Source organism: Nicotiana tabacum, chromosome 12, assembly GCF_000715075.1.
Source record: "Nicotiana tabacum cultivar K326 chromosome 12, ASM71507v2, whole genome shotgun sequence".
Taxonomy (NCBI): Eukaryota; Viridiplantae; Streptophyta; class Magnoliopsida; order Solanales; family Solanaceae; genus Nicotiana; species Nicotiana tabacum.
Window position 1 is genome coordinate 31,278,819 of NC_134091.1, and position 22,113 is coordinate 31,300,931.

The 22,113-nt window shown below is 39.7% G+C and overlaps 1 non-coding gene across 1 annotated transcript; it reads left to right on the top strand.

Annotated features, from left to right (window-relative positions):
• The first annotated feature begins 11,271 nt into the window (after window positions 1-11,271).
• On the top strand, window positions 11,272-11,378 carry LOC142167657 (small nucleolar RNA R71). Its single transcript, XR_012697746.1, has one exon. It is a non-coding gene; the product is annotated as a small nucleolar RNA R71 (small nucleolar RNA).
• Window positions 11,379-22,113: the final 10,735 nt, after the last annotated feature.

Here is a 22,113-nt window from a genome sequence, read left to right on the forward strand (position 1 = left end):
AACCTCATCGGTTCTGGCCTCCAATTTTCAAAAAAAAATCCAAAAATATTTTTCCTTTCCTTAATTCCTTCTTAGAATTCTTTCCTTAAAAAATTAAAAGAAAAATCATTAAATCCATTTTTTTCCAAAGTTTTTCATTCGAAAAAAAAAATTACAAATCAAAATTCAAAAATATTTTTTTTCCTTCTTTAAAAGTCTTTCTTCCAAATATTCAAAGAAAAATCAATCAAAATTCAAAAAAAAATGTTTTCTTTCTCCTTTAAGAAGTCTTCTTTCCAAAATTTACAAAGAAAAAAAAGAGCTAGCTTATGTACTGTGTTCCCGATATTTCCGAACTACGCAAGATCTGATTCATGCGGTGTCATGATACGTAGACAATCCCCATCGGATTCGATCATTGCCATCAAATAAAATGAGTGAAAAAAAGAGAAGAAAGAAAAAGAAAGAAATGAGTGACAAAAATAACAAAGAAAAACAAAGAGCGAAAAACAACCAAAAAAAAATAAGAGTGAAAAAATACAAAAAAAAAGAACTCTTTGTCCAATTTGAAAAAGAAAACCGCGGAAAGTCTCTGTGAATGCTGTCAAATGGCGCAAGCAAGCCGTCAGGGTAAAGAGTCTAATGGATGAAGCAGAAATGGTTACGGTCTTCCTTCAGGCCCAAGAGACGGAATACTTCCAGAACATGATGTCCATTATGGGTAATCCGTTCGTCGAGGCTATCAAAATTGGGGAGATGGTTGAAAATGGTTTAAAAACGGGTCAAATCTTGAGTCATGCTGCCTTTAAGGCCACATCACAGACCGTTTAGAATGGTTCGGGGGGTTTGATGAATAGAAACAGGAGGGAAGAGGGAGCCATGATGGCTTTGAGCTCAAGGGGGACCCGCAGGTCATTCAACCAATCATATATATTTTCTAAGGTCCCATAACGCTATTATCCCCATCAAGATGCTGCTTATGCCGTGGCACTGCCTCTCTATACGGTGATGAGCGCGCATCCTTACATGCGGCCACAGTATTATACACAAAATCGAGCTCCACCTCCCAGAAATGCCCATCCCTACCAAGCTCCATATAATTCCCAACCAAATATTCCCCAATATAATCCTCGCCCAAAGAGAGCCCCTCAAAAGGAATCATTTCACCCCTATTGGTGAATCATATTCAAGTTTGTTTCAAAAGCTAATCGGGCTAGGTCTGCTGCAGCCAGTAGCCCCGAACCGGCCAAATCCCGAGTCCCCATCACACCAAGCTGATGCTAGATGTGAATACCACTCTGTAGCAGTGGGACATGATACAGAGGACTGTCGGACCCTCAAAAGGGCAGTTGAAGAGTTTGATCTGGCACTGAAATCCATTGTAGCCATTGTCGCGACAAAAGAGAAACCTAAAACGGTCGCCAAGCCATGAAAAGTTCTCCGTTAGATGGGAATATCGGTAGTCGGTCTTGCTGTCCTTTCTACGTCCGAATTATTTCAGGGTGTAATATAGATGTTTTACTTTATTGTCTTACTTTCTGATGTAGACCCTTCTATTTTTTAAAAATAAAAAAATAAAAAAGTTATTCAAATAAATAAAATTAATATTTCATCATCCATGAATGTCTCTTTTATAAATCGTGTCACCTTTCTTATTCTCTTTTCAGTTTTGTTAATGCAGATTTTAATAACATGACATATTTGCGGACTTCATGCCCAGATCCTAAAACGATGTCAGACCTTGAAATAATGAATCAAGAAGTAGAATGTGCCAAAGATAAGGCTTGTAAGAAAATAAACAGAGAATTGACAACAAGCCTAAACCAAGTCCAAACGAAAACCGCCCTTACTTGATTGGTTTATGGCACTGATGTCGTGATATCAGTACAAGTTGAAATTCCTTCTCTTCAGATCATTGTTGAAACCGAGTTCGAGGATGAAGATTGAGTCAAGACCCGATTGAAGTAAATGACTTTGGTTGATGAAAAGCGATTGACTGTTGTTGCCACAGGCAGTTGTTCCAACAAAGAATTGTCTGTACCTACAACAAGAAAGTGCGACCCAAGAAATTTGAAGTAGGGCAACTCATTCTGAGGAGTATTCTTCCGCATCACGAGAAAGCTAAAGAAAAATTTGCCCCGAATTAAAATGTCCATACATTGTAACAAGAGTGCTGCCAAAAGGGAGTACTATATTTGGGAGACATCGAAGGAAATGTTCCTGATACAACTGTCAATGCAGACGCGGTCAAAAGGTACTATGTTTGACCCTTTACGCAGCTTTAATGCTATTTGATTGGGATGACGAAGGCTTTTATTCTCACTACCCAAATACTATTAACCCTTTGCAAACCCTTTTGGCCAGATACTGTTTTCTTGGCCACCCTCTTTGGAACCTTGTATGCAATGAGAAAGAAAAAGAAAAGAAAGGGATTGAAAAAAAATGATAAATGATAAATAAATAAAAAAAGTAGAAGAAAAACAAAACAAAAGTCAAAAACAAGTTCATGTTAATTGAACTACGTCCGACCTGATTATGAAAGGATATGTAGGCAGCCTCACTATGGGGTTCGGTCACACCAAAAAACAAAATTCACACTCCCCAAAACTGAAAACTGGGGCAGATATTACAATGGTTCGATGATGATTTTGCCTGAAAGGTTCCAAGGTTGTAATTTAATCCAAATTCTTTTTACCCAAATCCTTTCAAGTCCTTCCGATCAATCGTCAAGAATGTTCAAGAATTGGAGGATACAGTTATTTAGATCGGATGCAACCAAATGAGAGAAATAAAATGAGAGGGTCATATTGGTGAAAACCCTCATGAGCACTGTAGGGCGATGGTGAGTAGAGAAAATAAAAATGAGAGAGTCTTGTTAGTAAAAACCCGCAAAGGGCACTATAAAGCGATAGCGAGAAGAGAAATGAGAGAGATCAGCTAGTGAAAACCCGCAAAGGGCACTATTGATCGAAAAGAGGAACCACGCAGCCATGGCATCAACATAGTCCTGGGCAAGATTTTTTGGTTTCAAGTCAAAAGTTGTGATGAGTTTCTAAGAGTTGGACAGTTTACACAGATCAGACATCCGGTCCAAAAGGTATGTCATGTTTATTAAAGTCCGCATGTACTCCCAGATAAGTTCGTCTTTCTGTTCCCCGAAAGGGACCCCTGTTGTTTTAAACTCATTCTCTATTCCATTGTTTATATTTATTTGAATCCCTTTCGGTCTAACTTTGTTTAAAAACTAAGGCAAAGAAAAGACAACAAGAATGATTTACAGGGTTCTCGTTTGAAGCGAGCTGATATATTCAAAAGGCGCCCAGCCTCGGCAAGGGCATCAAGTCGACCCCGACTGGCCATGATTGGCCGATGCTTTGAAATGGAAAACTTTGAAAGAAGCCAAAAGCAAAATGCCCACAAAGGCAAAATAAAGTTGAAAAATGTTAAGTCCCACACGACCAACCGTCATGGCAAAGTTTGGAAATGCCAACGGTTCTAGACTCTAATGCAATGACACGGACTATACAATTTCTCACCACTCATGGCACATGACTCACCAACGACGATTTCATTCCTATTCAACAAACAATTGCAAGTATTCACAGAGCCACAAAATATTAAGCATCAAACATAAAGTGACACAAGCCAAGAAAATGAGATATAAGCGTCAATAAATATGTTATTACTCAACAAGGCATAATAAATATTTTCACACCATAGGGAAGGTAATATACATGCTAGAGCCTAAATATGCTACTATCAAAATAGTCAAAGACGCCTAGCATTTCTCATTTTTTCCTTTCTTTTATTCCCTAAATTCTATTCTAATCTAAAGACAAAACAAAAACTACTACACACTCACACACACACACACACACACACACACACACACACACACACACACACACACACACACACACACACACACACACACACACACACACACACACACACACACACACACACACACACACATATATATATATATATATATATATATATATATATATATATATATATATATATATATATATATATATATATATATATATATATATATATATATATATATATATATATATATATATATATATATATATATATATATATATATATAATGTATATATATCTTTATTTGTTGCAAAAATAGCCATTTCATTTTTTTTTATTTTTTTTATTTTTTAAATATTATATAAGGGGAAATACGAAAATAAAATAAATATTAAACACACAAACTAATTAGTTTATCTAATATTTACAAATGACAGCGAATACCTTTCACCCCACACTTAGATCATGCATTGTCCTCAATGCATATATAAATTCATAAACACAAAAACATGTAAGGTGGTTGGAAAAACTCCCTGATCAGTCATCGTCCTCGCCCTCATCGTCGAAGGCTCCATCTGCACCTGTCCAGTCCTCATCCTCTGCTCCCTCAGGTTGTGGGCGTGTGGCTGCTATAGCTGCAACTACTTGCAACCCTTTAACTTGGCTTGAAATAGCCTCCCCGCCTTTTCTCTTTTTCGGTGGAGGTTTGGAAGAAGCCTTGGCCTTAGTCGGAACAATAGCCTTGCACTTGCCTTTACCATCATCTTTTTTAGTAGGCATACTCGTACTTACATAAGTGAACGTTCCTAAGTGATAAAGTAGATGAATCAATTCAAAACATGGTCTTGCGACCCCACACTTAAGAGTTCACTACATGATGTTCAACCTTTTGAGGCTACTCAGACTTCACCTATTTATTTTAGCATGCGAATAAAGCAATGGCAAAATGGTGTTTACTATAACTGTGATGCATGTAGCTACTGTTTAGCCCACCTAAACTTGCAATTTGGAGTATTGCAATGCACATAACACTAGTCATTACAATCCCGGAGAGTAGAACTCCATTTGGGCCAAGAATGCCTTTGAGGTATTTTGACAAACACTTAGCGTGCACTAGTGTTGTCAAATTGGTTTTAGATATGAGAGATTGCCTCACCCTCCCCAAATCGGCTTTGGTATCACCCTTGTACACAACAACAATACCAATCCTACAGGGTTTATGGGATTAAGGTGAGCAAGCACATTGTTGCTTTGAAGATATACCCAAAAATGGTGGAATTGTATTTCTTTAACTAAATTCAATTTTTTGATAGAGGAGAGAGTTAGAAACATACATTAGATACTTAGGAGGATTGAAGTGTTCTTCAATTGATGTCCCAAGTGATTGAAAGAGATTATGAGCGAAGGTCTTCAATGAAATTAGTGTGTGAGGGGAATGGAAAAAGGGACGGGTAGTGTAGTGTTAAGTGTGGTGTGCGCGTGTGTTTAACTATGTTATAACTAACAGAAATAAGTTTTTTTAATAAAAAAAACAAAATTAAACAAATTAAAAGCAACACTAACATGGCGACGCGAGCTCCCAATGAGCATAACACCATGTGAGGCTATCTGTTTAGCGTGAAATAGACTGGATGACGCGAAGCTAATAGCGAACTAAATGCCTGGCGACACAACCTTTGCCGTGAGATTGACCTCGCTTAATCCCTCATTGGGCGAGCTCTATAGCACGCTTAAGACCTGGTGACGCGTGATGTTTAGCTTGAAAGGAAGTGGTTCGTTGTGCTTAGGCTGGGCAAGCTCCCAAACGAGCAATGGACAATAGGTTTAAAATAATAGACAGTAGGTGATGTACGGTCCATGGCGATTTCTAAAGCATGCATGGGGACTGGCCAACTGAGTTTTACAGCGAAAATAGGGGATGGCCAGGCGAAACTAATAGCGAGCTAGAAATATGGTTGACGTGGATTTCAACGAGCAAAGGACCGTGCAAGGCGATCTCTAACGCGTGCTGAAAACCTGGCGACATGAGCTCCCAGCGAGAAACTTACCTGGCGAGGCGAGCTCCTTAGTGAGTTGCGAAGCAGGCGACGCGGGGTGCTTTCCTGTCGATGCGAGGTCTGCTGTCAGGTTTTGCTCGTTGCATCCCGCGTGAGGCGCGGCTAATGCCAGTTTTGCTCGTTGTATCCCTTGCGACGCGAGGTAACTTACCTAGCGACGCGAGGTGGAAAGCACGCTGGGCAGCAGGTGATGCAAGCTGCGATGCGAGGTTTCCTTCCAGGTGCGCTGTGCATTAAACTGGGTGACACGAGGTACACATCGTTGTTTGGAGCGTACACATGTAATTTTTATTTTGGTTTGTGAACGACTCCAAGCGCCATGACTTTCCATCGTGTTCCATTACCTGGTCAGACACCAAGATTTAGCTAAAAACTTGTTAGTGCATAAACAAACAAAAATTTATAGTTAAGCTTAAATAAACTATGAATTGGGTTACCTCCCAACGAGCGCATGTTTTAACGTCGCGGCATGACACATGCGATCAAACTTAAGGTTCACTCAATAATTGAGGCTCCTTTAAATGAATCACCGATACAACATTTTCTCCCTCCATGCCAAGGTAATGTTTCAACCTTTGCCCATTAACTCTAAATATGTTCGTTCCATCCTCGGATTTAATTTCTACAGCTCCACTTTAGAGTAGTTGCACCACTCTAAATGGTCCCGACCATCTAGATTTTAGCTTTCCCGAAAATAGTTTCAATCTTGAATTATACAACAACATGACATCTCCGGGTTTGAAAATCCTCTCTTGAATATGCTTGTCGTGCATGATCTTCATCCTTTCCTTGTACAGCCTGGTACTTTCAAAAGCATGGTAACGAAACTCATCGAATTCATGAAGTTCTGCGACTCTACTCGTACCAACGACCTCCATGTCAAGATTTAATTGCCTTAATGCCTAAAAAGCTTTATGCTCTAGCTCCACCGGTAAGTGACACGCCCTTCCGAGCACCAATTTGTACGGTGACATACCAATTGGTGTTTTGAATGCAGTACGGTCGACCCATAGTGCATCTTCTAATTTTTTCGCCCAATCAGTCCGAGTAGCATTTACAATTTTGGTCAAAACACTCTTGATTTCTCTGTTTGACACCTCAACTTGACCACTTGTTTGTGGGCGATACGGAGTGGCAACCTTATGGCATACGCTATATTTTTCCAGCAACTTTACGAAGGCTCGATTGCAGAAGTGAGTTCCTCCATCACTAATGATCACTCTTGGAGTTCCAACTCGGGTGAAGATATTTTTTCTTAGAAAACCAATAACTCCATTTGCATCATTTGTTGGGAGTGCTACAACTTCTACCCATTTTGAGACATAGTCCACTGTTACGAGTATATATTTGTTGTTGTATGAGCTAACAAATGGTCTCATAAAGTCGAATCCTCATACATAAAATACTTCCACTTCTTGGATTGGGTTCATGGTCATCTCATGTTGACGGGAAATATTCCCCGTCCTTTGACACTCATCAAAACTCTTTACCCAGAAGTGTGCATCTTTAAACAACGTCAGCCAATAGAAGTCCGACTCCAAAACTTTAGCAGCTGCCCTTGCTCTTCCTAAATGACCTCCATAGGGTAAAGCATGACATGCCTGCACAAAAGAAGCTTGGTCTATCTCGCGAATACATCTCCGGATCATGTTATCAATACAAATCCGATACAAATATGGTTCATCCTAGAAATACATGCGACAATCACGAAAGAACTTTTTCTTCTGCACAGAAGACAATTCATAGGGAACAATACCGCTTGCCAGGTAGTTTGTAATATCTGCATACCATGGCACTACCTCAAGGCTCATGGCCAACAGTTGTTCGTCTGGGAAAGTCTCCATGATCTCTTCCACCTCAATCTTCGTTTCAGCTCCTTCAAGCCTGGACAAGTGATCGACAACTTGGTTTTCCGTTCCTTTTCGATCATGAATTTCCAAATCAAACTCTTGCAGCAGTAGAACCCATCGAATCAGGCGTGACTTTGCTTCCTTTTTATCAATTATGTACCTGAGATCAACATGGTCAGTATAAACAATTACCTTCAAGCCTATCAAGTAGGATCGAAATTTGTCAAATGCGAATACCACTGCTAGCATCTCTTTTTCTATCACTGTGTAATTCAGTTGAGCGCCATTTAATGTTCTACTTACATAGTAGATTGGATACATGATTTTATCTTTTCTCTGTCCAAGTACTGCTCCCATGGCGTGGTCACTTGCATCACACATCATCTCAAATAGTTGCTCCCATTCAGGTGCAACTATGATAGGTGCAGTCACTAGCCTTTTCTTTAATCCTTGGAAAGCTACCATGCAGTTATCAGAAAACACAAAAGGGTGATTTTTTTCAAGCAATTTACACAAAGGGTTAGCAATCTTGGAAAAATCTTTTATGAACCGCTTGTAAAAATCGGCGTGACCAAGGAAACTTCTTATTGCCTTGACGGAAGTGGGTGGTGGCAGCTTCTCTATTACATCAATCTTGGCACGGTCCACCTCAATGCCCTTACTTGACATTAGGTGTCCCAAGACTATACCTTTCTGTACCATAAAATGGTATTTTTCCCAGTCCAACACCAGATTAGTCTCCATACATCTCCGCAACACTCTTTTCAAATTTCTAAGGCAATCATCAAAAGAATTTCCCACCACTGAGAAATCATCCATGAAAACCTCCATTATATCATATACAATATATGTGAAAATGGTCATCATGCACCTTTGGAATGTGGCGGGTGCATTGCATAGGCCAAATGACATTCTCCTAAAAGCATAAATGCCATATGGACAGGTGAATGACGTTTTCTCTCTATCCTCCGGGGCAATAGATATCTGATTGTACCCCGAGTATCCATCCAAGAATAGCAAAAATGGGACCTCCCTGCCAATCTATATAGCATCTGATCATTGAACGACAAGGGGAAATGATCTTTTCGGGTGGCCTTGTTCAATCTTCTGTAGTCCATGCAAATTCGCCATCCCGTGACTACTCTTGTTGAGATTAATTCATTGTTTTCGTTTTGCACAACAGTCATCCCAACTTTCTTTGGCACGCACTGAACTGGGCTAGCCCAGTTGCTATTTGAGATGGGAAAAATAATTCCTGCATCTAACCACTTGATCACTTCCATCTTTACAACTTCCTTCATGTTAGGGTTCAGTCTTCTTTGATGTTCTTTGGAAGGTTTGTGCCCATCTTTCAATAGAATTTTATGCATACAAAAGGTCGGGCTGATACCCTCAATGTCTGCAATGGTCCAACCAATTGCATTCTTGCGCTCTTTCTACACCTGCAAAAGTTGTTCTACCTGCACATCTAACAAACCAGATGAGATAATAACAGGTAAAGTCGAATTAGGTCCCAAGAAAGCATACCTGAGGTGAGATGGTAGCGGTTTCAGCTCCAATTGTGGTGGTGCTTCGATCGATGGCTTGGCTGGAGGGTTTTTTCTTTCTTCCGAGTGTAAAGGCTCGAATTCGAGCTCTCTTTTCCAATACCCTTGCCCTTGAAGAGCCGACACCCATTCCGCTAAGTCCTCACCATTTACTTCTTCTAAGTTTATACGGCAGGCTGTTAAAGGGTCTTTTGCATTAAGTGTCTCATCATCTTCCTCCATGATTACATCCACCGTGTCTAACAAATAGCAGTTTGCAAACTCACTGGGTCGCCGCATAGACTTTTGCACATTAAATGTTATTTCTTCATTATTCAGCCTTATCTTCAGCTCCACCGTTTCACAATCAGAGCTCTCCCTATGGCCAAGAACGGCCTTCCCAAAATTATGGGAATCTCTTCATAAACCTTGTAGTCCAGAATGACAAAATCTGCTGGAAACACAAATTTTCCAACTTGCACAAGTACATTATCAAGTATACCTGATGGCCTTTCCACAGTTCGGTCAACTAGTTGCAGTAACTTGGATGTGGGACTTGCTCTTCCAATGCCTAACGTTTTATAGATAGACAATGGCATCAGATTTATACTTGCTCCCAAATCACACAATGCTTTGGCAAATGCATAGCTATATGTGGTGCATAGAATTGTGTGGCTTCCAGGATCGGATAACTTCTCAGCTATAGGTCTTGACACAACAACACTACAAGTCTGTGTCAATGTGACAATTGCCAAGTCTTGGAAGTCGAACTTACGAGACATCAAATCCTTCATCATTTTTGCATAACCGGGCATCTCCCTCAAAGCATCAATTAGAGGAATGTTTACCTGAATTTGCTTCAGCATTTCCATGATTTTTTTGTATTGTTCGTCCTTCTGATATTTGGCCAACCTCTGCGGGAAAGGTGCCGGAGGTCGCTTCTTTCCTGTAGCTTGAGTTAGGTCCTGCTCAGGCACTTTTTTCTAATGCCTTCTCTTGCACTTTCTCAGTCTCCTCCACAACCTATTTTTCCTTATTTATTTCCTCTTGGGCTGGTTGTACTCTTACTTCTGTTAGCTCAGTTGACTCATCTAACTCAATTGGCACTATCACAAGTGTTTCAGTTGACCGGCTCTCATGAGCAGTTTCTTGCTCTAAATCAAGATCTCTACCATTTCTCAAGCTCACCACCATAAGCTGATTTGGGCCCTGCTCATTCAAATTGACATGTGTCTCTGCAAGTAAAGTTCCTTGGGGACTATTATTCAGAGCCATAGATATCTACCCTAATTGAATCTCAATGCCTTTTATCACTGACTCGTGTGCTTCCACATTCTCTTGCATTTTTCCATTAGACCTAATCAGTTGATGCAGCATTCCTTTAATTTCAGACAGCTCATCATCTTATCTCACTAGCTATTGTTGTTGAGGTTGTTGATAAGCTAGCTGTTGATTTTGCTAACTGTAGCCATGTTGCCTTTGGTAAGGTACTACTTGATCCTGTGGTCACATAGCTCCAGGATTGTTGGTGTTATTGTATTGTTGATGTGCTGGTCTATATTACTGATTTTGCTGCCCCAAATTCTAACCACCTTCCCTCTGGCCTCCATAGTTGCCCACATAGTTTATGTTCCTTTGATAATTCTGGTTATCACTTTCACCACTCCACGAACACATGTATGGTTGGTTAATGCATGGTGTACATAATCCCTCATTAGTCGTGTCAACTATGTGTACCTGCTTCGGGCATGATTCATCAATCTTCTTGGTGAGGATACTCATTTGTGTCATCAGAGTAGCCATATTCTCGGCTATGACGTTGTTCGGGTCCAATGCTACTGAGTGAACTATAGGGGTGATTGTAGTGTCTCTTGTCATCCAACCTGAGTTTTGAGCCATTTTATCTAGTAGGACTTTACATTCACTAAATGACTTGCTAAAAATGCTCCATCTACTAAAGTATCAATACTGGCCTTCAAATTATCCGCCAATCCCATGTAAAACCGTTGTCCCAACATCTGATCTGGAATGCCATGATGTGGACACTTAACCAGCATACCTTTGAACCTCTCCCACGTTTCTTGTAATGTTTCAGCTAGTTTCTGCCTGAAACTCAATATTTCATCAACTTGATTGGCGGTCTTATTTGGTGGGTAAAACTTGTTCAAAAATTGTTTGACTAATTCCTCCCAAATGGTAATGGAATTTATGGGGAGCAAATTAAGCCAAGTCTGGGCTTCTCCTGTCACTAAGAATGGAAACAACAACAGTCTTATTGCTTCTGATGTCATATTCGTTTGCCTTTGCGTGACACAAATTGATAGAAAATTTTTCAGATGCTGTTGTGGATCTTCAATGTAAGACCCGGAGAACAGTCCCTTATTTTGCAACAGATGTAGCATATTGTTTGTGATTTGAAATGAATCCGCTTGTATCTGAGGGACTGCAATTGTAATTGCCAAATTTTCAGCGGTGGGTTGTGCCCAATCATACAAAGCTGCTTCTGGCACAAGAGGTGCCATACCCTGATTGTTCGGGTCACTCATATTGTTTCGATTATTTTGATTATCCAAAGCGTCACCCATGTCTAGTTCAATTTGTTCTCTTGGGTGATGCTGTTGTTTGTCTTTCTTATTTGCACGATTTAATGCCTTGAAAGTTTTCTCAGGATCCAGTAATGCTTCAAATAATTCACCAGTTCTTGAAGAGTTCCTAGGCATACCCCTATAACACACAAGACCACAAACGTTAGAATTTCAATGTAATGAATAAAAATGGAGAAAATTGACTAAACTAAGAATCCTACAAATTCTTATAGTTGTAATTAGTAACATTGTTGCTTTCCTCGGCAGCGGCGCCAAAATTTGATCACGCCCAACTATGCCTCCTAAGAGGTCTAGTGGTCATTGCAAATATAATCCGGTTTACAAGTCCGGAGTCGAATCCCACAGGGAAATAACGTGCCAATTACAACTAATAGTTTTGCACGAATTCAAGTAATCAATCTTCAGAAAGATTATATAACAATTTGAGAGTTTACTAACTAAGATCAAAGTAACTAAAAATGTAGTAATTTGTAATTAACAAGGCAAATATTGTAGACAAGATTTGGAAAAGTCTAAGGTTATGATTTCCCCTATTGTTAGAATCTTCCCTGCTACGTTTCCTATAAATTTGCCTAAATATTCTCTACCAATTGTGAGTACTTTGATTGTCGTAGCTCTCTCTCAAGCAACTACCATAATTTACTAGACGTATTCTCTCGAACTACACTAGCTGGCACTAGTTTACCGCTCACTATGATCGCACCAAGACTTCGTTATCTCTAATCCCGCCTTTAAACCCTCCGTATCGATCTCTCAACTACGTTAGGAGTGGTGTTGTTCATCAACTACCTATGTGTACTCTCTCTCTCGAGCAATATACACACTAAATAGGTACAGTTAATTGAAAGCTCTTCAATTAACAATAATGAAAATATAGTTGAACAAGTAGATAAAAATCAAAGACAAATCTATATTAAATGCAGTAGAAAATCATCCTTTAATAGGTTCCATAAAACCTTAGATTAAAGAGTTTAGCTACTCATAAATACAACAACAATTAACATAATGTTCAAAGACATGAAACTACAAAGTAAAGAGATAAAGGAAGGGAAAACTCGTTTGATTCTTGCTCTATAGTGCTTGGCAACCTATTTCTTTTCCAAAATCATGTCCAACCCTAAAATAACTCGTTTGGGGAGTATTTATGCCAATCTACCGGTCCAAATTTGGGTTTGGGTCTTTTAACCCGCGACTTTTAATAACCTTGCTATAGACCTCGCGAAGCCTGGTCTGTAGCGCGGTCGACCTGGCTATAGACCTCACGAATCCTGGTCTATAGCGCGGTCGACCAGGATATAGACCTTACGAAGCCTGGTCTATAGCGCGGTCAAAACCTCGCGAAGCTTGGTCTATAGCGCGGTCAACCTGGCTAAGAGCTCGCGAAGCTTGGTCTATAGCGCAGTCGACCTGGCTATAGACCTCGCAAAGCCTGATCTATAGCACGTTTGGATACTTGATACTTTTGTGCTCTTTTCTTGTATTTTTGTCCTCTTTTTGTGCAACTTTCGTTCGACGATTCCTTCCGATGTTCCTACACATAAAACAACTCAATTTAGCTCAAATGTCTCATAATAACTCATTAGAACAGCAAAATATAGGGTGAGTAATATGCTAAAAGTATAGCATTTTGGCCTCACATCAGTAGTGCCTAAACCTAAAAGGCTACGGCCACCCTAAAAACGGTTCGGAGATGTCTGAATCCCGTAATCAGAACATAAGGCCTTCAACAAAATTCTAAACCTGTTCAAAGGTTATCCTCGACAAAGACATAGTCTAAAAATATTTAAGTAAGCATCTTGGGGAATATTTGCTAAGATGACTTATTACTACGTTTGATTCTGTGCTAAGGCATTAAAAATATTTGCAATTATAAAAAGATGCTAAGATAATAGAGACTTGAAAATTGCCAAAAGGGAATTTTTTTTATATATTCCAGAATATCTTTACAAATTCCCAACAAAAATGGCCTCAACAAAAAATATGTACAGAATGCAAAAACTTAAAAAAATCCTAAGGCAATTATGCCTGATCTTCACCGGAGCCTGACTCGTCACCAGAATCATCGGGGCTTTCGGATTCTTTGGATCCCTCGGAGCCCTCTTAACCTTGGGGTTCAGCTAATCTCTTCGCCTCAACCTTAAGTATTTTGCCTCCTCGATCTCGGCAGATAGATCGAAGCCTCGGGCATGGATTTCTTCAAGGGTCTCCCTTCGACATAGCCGCCTCACGTACTCAGTAGTGGTCTTCAGGCGGGCCTTGGCTGCTTCGACATTGGCCTTATATTAGGGTACCATCTCATCAACATCATCCGAGGTTATCTCTAACCTGGACCTCGTTATTTCAAGCTCCTTACCAAGGGCATCTCATTCACCGATGTCCGAGCCCAGTTGCTGAGCTTGTGTATCGGCATATAATCTGAAATATCTTTATAAAGGCCCAACAAAAACGTCCTCAACAAAAAATATGTGCAAAAGTTGAAAAAATTTCTAAGGCAATTATGCCTGATCTTCGCCGGAGCCTGACTCGTCACCAGAATCATCGGGGCCTTCGGATTCTTTGGAGCCCTCTTCACCTTGGGGTTCAGCTAGCCTCTTCAGCTCAACCTCAAGTCTTTTTGCCTCCTTGATCTCGGCAGATAGATCGAAACCTTGGGCATGGATTTCTTTAAGTGTCTCCCTTCGAGATAGCTACCTCACGTACTCAGCAGTGGTCTTCGATCGGGCCTCGACTGCTTCGACATCGGCCTTGTATTGGGCCACCATCTCGTCAACATCGGCCGAGGTTATCTCTAACCTAGACCTCGTTATTTCAAGATCCTTACCAAGGGCATCCTCATTTTACTGAGCCCGTGTATCAGCCTTCTCATTCGCCACCCGAAGCCAAACTTCCACCGAAGACAGCTTGGCCTGGGTGGTCTCCTTCTCCGAGGCCAGCATGTCCATCTTGCTTTTCCACTCGTCGACCATTACTTGGATCTCGTTCATCTCTTTTTGGAGTTGGTCGATCTGGTTGATCTTCTGCGGGACTTGCGAGGTATTGTTGTTAGTCACTGCAATCGGACCCTCGTTTCTAACTTCAAAAACCTTTACCTTTTCCATTAAGTCGGTGTGCTCTTTCCTTAAGGCCAATGCTCTTTTCTGAGCTGCATCCAGCTCGGCATGGAGGTTCTTAGAGACCCGCTCTTGCTGCTTGCTGAGAAGCTTATTCATGTCCCTTTTTCGGGCAAGCTCCTTGATCTCGAGCTCAAGCTGATTGACATCAACTCGGTACTGAAGGAAACTCTCGTGATGAAGTACCGAGGCCTACAAAAAGGCAAAAAATGTGAGAAACATCAAACACAGATAACAATAAATTGATGGAAAGTAACGACGCCTTACCCGGTTCAGAGCCTGCTGCGCCTCATTGAAAAGGCATGGCACGTTCACCTCATTCATTTTTATCTGGTCCTCCTCGGTCACTATTTATCGGAGGTAGCTAGCTACCCCATAGGAGCAGACAAAACCCGGGCATCTACCAGGACGGACAGTATAATCGATCTCTTGCGACCGGGGTCCACACTCGGATTAGGGAACTGGTTGATCAATTTCAGGCTAGAGCTCGGCCCACCAGCTTCCGAGGATGTGTCCTTCTTTGGACTTCCAGGTCGCCCAGCCCAGAGAAGTCTTCTAAAGTAGACGAGTCCACACCATCAAAAAAAGAGTGGAGGGGATCGTCCACACCATGGACCTCATTATTAGACTTCTCCTTTCTTGCTTGGGCCTCCTCGAGCATGGACTCAGTGTAGGAGGGAATCCCCGAGATCTCAATTATACCGGGCACTTCCTTTGGAGCAGCCGATATCTTGGGGAGTTTCACCTCGGGTATCCACATCAGTCATTTTAGTTGGAGCGGGGTCGATCTCACGATTCCCCCCCTGGATGCCTCTGATTCCCCGGGATAAGTCGTCCCATGGGTAACAAAAATAGTTTCATCCTCCGGCTCATCCCTAATCCAGAGAATAGTGTCAAAATCCGGCACCCGGGAACTGGAGCCCCTCCTGGGCTTGCGGAGCACCCTTTTCTTTGGTTTCTTCACCTCGGAGTCCGAGGAGCCCGATGGTTTCCTTTTCCTTTTCTTCTTTTTCTCGGTGGCAACAATGGATGGATCAACTGAGGGATCAACGGACAGGGGAACATCCTCGTTCCCTTCCGAAGGACTAAGTTCGGTGATCTTAGGCAAACCTGCAATAACAAAAGGGAAGATGACTTAGTATAATAAAAGATAGAAACGTGGTATTGGCTATTTAGAAATAGGCCTTACCATGAGAACGGGCCTCTCATCGGCCCTTAGAGAGTCCGCGCCATGTGCGCTCGAAGTACGACATCTGAGTACAGATTCCCTCGATCCACTCCATTAGCCGGTGAGCCGCATTTGGAACCCGGGCGACAGCTGCACAACCACAAACATGAATAAGAGAAAAGAAATTGAAGAAAAAGAATTTTGACGTTTAAAGAGAGATTGCACTTACGAGATGCATTCCACTTCTCCGGGAATGGCATGTATTCAGGGAGGATCAAATGCTCGGTTTTCACTCGAATGAAGCATCCCTGCCAGCCCCGATTTTGGTCTTAATCGATACTCGCAAATGGGACCTTGCTGGCCTGGCGAGTAAGCTTGATCAATCCCCCTCAAAACATTCAGGGACTGTATAACTGAAGTAAGTGGTCGATCGTGAACCGACGAGACTCTGTATTGTTCACAAAGTAGCGGAGGAAGATCACGATCCTCCATAGCGATGGATGGATTTGTCGAGGCATACCTCGTACCTCTTGCAAAAGTCAGAACAACCGGGTCCACTGGGCCCAACGTGAAGGGGTAAGTATAAACACTTAAGTACCCCTCCACGTGGGTAGTAACGGCGTCCGCGGGCCCGGGGACTACTGCGTCATTTCCCTCCCAATTGCAGTCCTTTCGAACTATGGGAAGAACATCTTCAGTCACGGAGCATATGTACCTCGAGATTCCTTCGCCTCGGTCCTGTTTATGTGAGGGCTTCTCGACTTTAAAGTCGTCTGCAATTAAGCAGCCCCCGGGAATGAGCGCTTTCAAGGGAGGCTTGGGGGCCGGTTCTTTAGCAACCACATCGGGGGAAGCCGTTTCGAGGGCGACTACTTTAGGGGCAACCGCTTCAGTACCAGCGATCGGTTGAGAAGATAAAGAGGCAACTTGTTGAGGAGCGATTTCGATGTTTTGGCCATTGTCATCTGGGGAGGGTTTGAAAATTTGAAGAAAGAATGCAAAGTTTTGGAAAAACGAGTTTTGAAGATGAAGAACAGAGTAAGAAGATTTAAAGAAAATCTGGGTAAAAATCTAGAAATAACTATGAAGATTGAAGAACAAGGATGAAAATATGAAGGTTTGAAGAAGGTTTGATGATGGCTAAAAAGCTCGAAGGTAATAATTTAGTCGAAAAGTAGAAAAAGAACAAAGGGAGGAAGCTTTTATAGGGAAACGGCCGACGCTTCGCATTCGGGGCAACCAGCCGATGAGCGACACGTGTCTAAAATTAGAACGACGCGACCGATGGGACGTTTTGGCTCCCTCGTCGTAACGTACGAAGGAAGGAACCAGAGTCATCTATCGTTTCCCATCGTTTCGGCAAGCCTACTCTCTAAGAAACGAGGGGACTATCTGTATACGGGTAAAACCGAGCCTACCGAGCACCCCGGTTTTTCGGTGAGGCAAACGGAGCAGGGACGTGACTGTAAGGAATCGGAGTCAGAGCGAGGAGCCCCTCGTTTCGGGGCTCGAGCAAAACACCTGCCCTCGGGGGTATCAAGACCACGTCCTCCGGGTCCGGTTCTAGCCCCAAAACTTCGGAGAGCATTACCAAACAACCGCACACGACTAACAAAGGGCCGTGATATCTGTGCCCAACCGGATATCACGGCGTGTATCTCGACCCGTATCGGCAAAAAATTAGTAATTAGCGAAACAAAAGATTTTTACCTTTCTTAGGATTGTACTTAGGGTAAAAATTCCCCATTATATAAAGGGAAAGCTTATTATTCATTAAACACATTGTGATAGGCATACCAAGGCAATTTACTGATATTTTCTCTGTTTTTAAAAGTTATTCAAAGTTCTTATTTTTGTTCATAAGTTCTTCATAAGTGCAAGCTCGGAGCCGAAGGTAGGTTCCTCGTTAAGCCATTAACCGAGCTCGGGATCACTCTTATCGTTGGTTTGGCAAGTTATTACGTCTTTTATTTGCTTAATCTAACGTCATTGAATACTTCTATTGAATTAATCCACATATCCTTAAAACCACATATAAATTCAATTGTTATCTGTTTTTAAGAGTAAACACATGCCAATAATTAGTGCAAGGATATCCAAAATGTGAGAATTTGTTAGGCATTAGTCTCATTTCAAAAAAAATTATCGGATCATGATACCTATGGGTTACGAAAAATCATATTTTGCCAGTTAAGTAAAGTTTCATTACAAAAATATTTAAAAAATTAGATAGTAGATTCGACTTTGAGCATAATTTTCATAAAAAAAATTAACTTAATCGGCAATGTTTGATTTAGGTATAGCCACTAGAAAATATCGCTAGCAATAATGAAGTGCATATCTAGTAAAATTGATTGTGGACTGATTTATTTAATGCTTATAAACCAATGAGAAATTGCATGTCTTTAGTTAAAATTTTAAGATGCCTGCAAAATAAACCGAACACCGCCTTTATGTGAAAAAAAATACTAGTGAAAGTGTTGCACTTAATATTTATGTATGATTTTAAATGCAACCGCAATCATTAATGGGTCGTTTCGTAGGGTGTATAAGAATAATGCTGAATAAGGTGTATGCAGGGATTAATAATGCATGAGTTAGTAATGCAAGCATAGTTCTTATCCATTGTTTGGTGTGGTGTATTAAAGATTAAAATTCATTGCATAATTTTTAAGAAAATTATTTGTTTACAAAAATGTGCTCCATATTATTTAGCTTTAAGGGACTTTAAGGATAATTCTGCCTTTAACCATGCTAATACATGCATTAATAGCCTTGGCATTGCTAATGCCATGGTTTACTATGCATTAGCTATACATATGATAATATCAAATATGGTGTATAACTAATGCTTGTATTAGTTATACATAAGTTGAAAAGGTGTACCAAACAAGATTTTACTAATACACAAAGTTAATGCATGTATTATTTTATCTGATGCACTCTACAAAATGACCTCTAAGTGATAACTAATGTTTAATAACAAAAATGCTATCAAGCTATTAAAAATTTATTATCCTTCTAGACTTTATCGAACAATGTTGAAATTTGGTAATGTTTTATTTCCGATGACTATCCATTTTTCCAATCGTAGCATTTGGTTTGTAAATAGTAAATACTATACTTTAGCCATAGAAATTTAGAAAAAAGTAAATGTAAAATGAATCAAATCTTTCACCTTCCTTGGCTCAAGCGAAGAGAATCTGGGCAAATGAAATAGGTGTAATTATTTTCGTTTTTCACTTTAGACCAAAGTTATAATTAGAGTTGATGATATACACCTTGACATATTTAAGAATTTATGTAAGAATTAGAGTTAATTTATGTAAATATATATGAGGAAAAAGTCAAGTTACATGCAAGCCGATTCCCACACATTAAATAAAAGAGTACAAATAGTAATGAGGAAATAAATAGAGCTAGGTTAATTCAAGGGCGTTGAAAGAATTGCTAGACTCTTCTAGAATAAGTATCATCCCTTAGCATCTTTCAACATGGGCTTGCATAAAATATTCTTTATTTCTTCTTCTTTTTCCTTTTCTTCTGCTCTTGTTATTCTTCCTCCTCTCCAGTTGCAATCTCTCCATTTTCCCAAAGTTGGGCTTGATTATCTTACACGTGTCTTCTTATTAATTTAAGGGATAAGACTTGCTTAGTTAACTTAAACCTTTAATCAAGGTTAATAATTCTCTCTCCTCCCCTTTCTCTATCCTCGGTTGCGAGATAAAGAGAGAAACAAGATGCAAAGATCTTGTGTAGAATGGAACAAGTATAGCTAAACAAGATATATATTGCATGCTTGTCTTTACTGGTAAGTTTTTCTATGGTCTTATTTCTATTTAAATGCACCTTGTTATTGTTAATGAGATTTTAATGGGTATCTGATACTTCCTCTGTTCTGTTGGAATTTTCGCTTGATTTTCACACTCATGGCGTTAATTGTATCAGATTTGCACACTTATGCACAGAGAGTGTTTGATAATATGCCAAAGCCACTGATTTTCTTAAAGTTTTTCTCATTTGCTCGCCTTCTCTTAGATTTTTGTTTTTCTTTCTTCTTAAATATAATTTCTTACAGAAATATGAGAAGCTGAAATTAAAACCTCTGCATGATAATCTTCAAAGCGCCTGGTATTAGAGATTACTTTTGGTAGTTATAGCTATAAGTTTATTAGTGCACATTGATATGTAGTAAGATTTCTCCATGAAATTAGTTGTTTCCTCTATATACGCTTTTTATGTATTCTGGCTTACGTACCTTTGTACAACATCAGGTTCATATAAATGACTTTTAGTACTACCGCACTGTGCAAATTCAAGGTGTTTGATCATATGAGTGAAACCACTAACTATGTTTTATTTATATTTTTTTCAACATATTCTCCCCAACATTCTGATCTATCATTCAACAACTCAAATGCTACATTGTTAACTTCTTATTAGTTGTATCATATGTTTTACATATATGCCGTTTGTTGCCATTTGCATTTCCATTAGAATATGTCTACTATTTACCTAACTTTATTTGTGTTAACAAGAGAATAAATATACCATATTGTTTTTTGGATTTATACCAACTTACAGATATTAATTTTGTAAAATTGTAAACTACTTGCAATACTTACAACATGTGTATCCGGAAACAAGGATACTATGGATTTGCTGTGTAGACCTTAAACGATTGAGGAACATTGAATTGTTAATAGAAATTTGTAACGTCGCAGTAGATATGCACAAATGTATCTCGGGAGAAAATAATTATTTTTGTCCCAATTAACTACGAATTAAAAGAGTTGGATAAAAAAGGCAAACACTCTATCATTATTCAAGTAATACACTCCCCTGATGTATAAATCGGGTAGGAGGCTTTGGGTTTGAGATCCAAATTTAATAGCAATAGTATACATTCAAGTGGAAGTGGTAGAGAGGCGGGCTGAGATGTCAAGCTGAAAAATAGTGAATTTTTCAGGTTATCAAAAGATTTAAATGGTAAGCTTTAAAAGTTATTTCGGTGTTTAAATCATATTAAACTTTTTGCTATAGTGTTGTGGAACTTGAGACTGGTTTGATTATTGACTCCATATTGTGAAGCAAATAGAGAATCTGCCACAGTTCCCCTGTCTTTATTGTTGTACTTCAATACTCACTTACATGCTTCATATTGTTGGAGAAATTTTGTTTAGCTAATACTCTATTTTGGTTTTATAAGAAATGTGTTAGTCTGGCATAGCGAAGTTAAGGTCCTTTCTTTATGGCACTTTAAATATTCTATGACGAGATAAGGAGTCTTTACAGGATATATCAAACAACTTTTGTTGTGCATACTTGCTAGGCCATAATTGTTAGTATAACAATTGAGAAAGTCAAAGGAAGATGTTACATGTGAAATGCCTTACTTCCATGAGCAAACAAAAAGATTGTAAAGTGAAAGAAAGAAGTATGCATAAAGTTTATGTGAACTGTAACTCTTTAAGTACTACTTTCTGTCGATGTATCTCTTCTCATGTTACTGCAACTTTCAGATTGATAAAGTTATGTGTGCCTTTAGCTTTGACTAGATTTTTGTGTTATTCATGCGATACAACTTCTCTTCTTTCCTCTAATGCTTGAATTTTTCTTTCTTTCTTTCATTTTCATTTTTGCCTATGCAGTTGTTTACCAAATTATTTTGATATATCTTTATACAATGGAAAACAAGATTCTTAAGGGGTTTTACACAGTCCAGGCATTGTGGGGAGCCAAATTAGATTAAATTGAAGAATTCTCAAATGCGCTAAAAACTTTGGATCCAAAATTGTACATATATGTCAATTTGATGAATTCAATCAATTATCAGTTGGATCAAAAGGTACGAAAGAGTCGAAGACGAAGAGAAGGAAGAGCTGGAAACGAGAATTCACTGTTCCATTGAAAAAATGAAATCCAATTGTACACAACTAACCGATTAACTACTATTTATACTAACTGACTTCTAACTCAACCATAG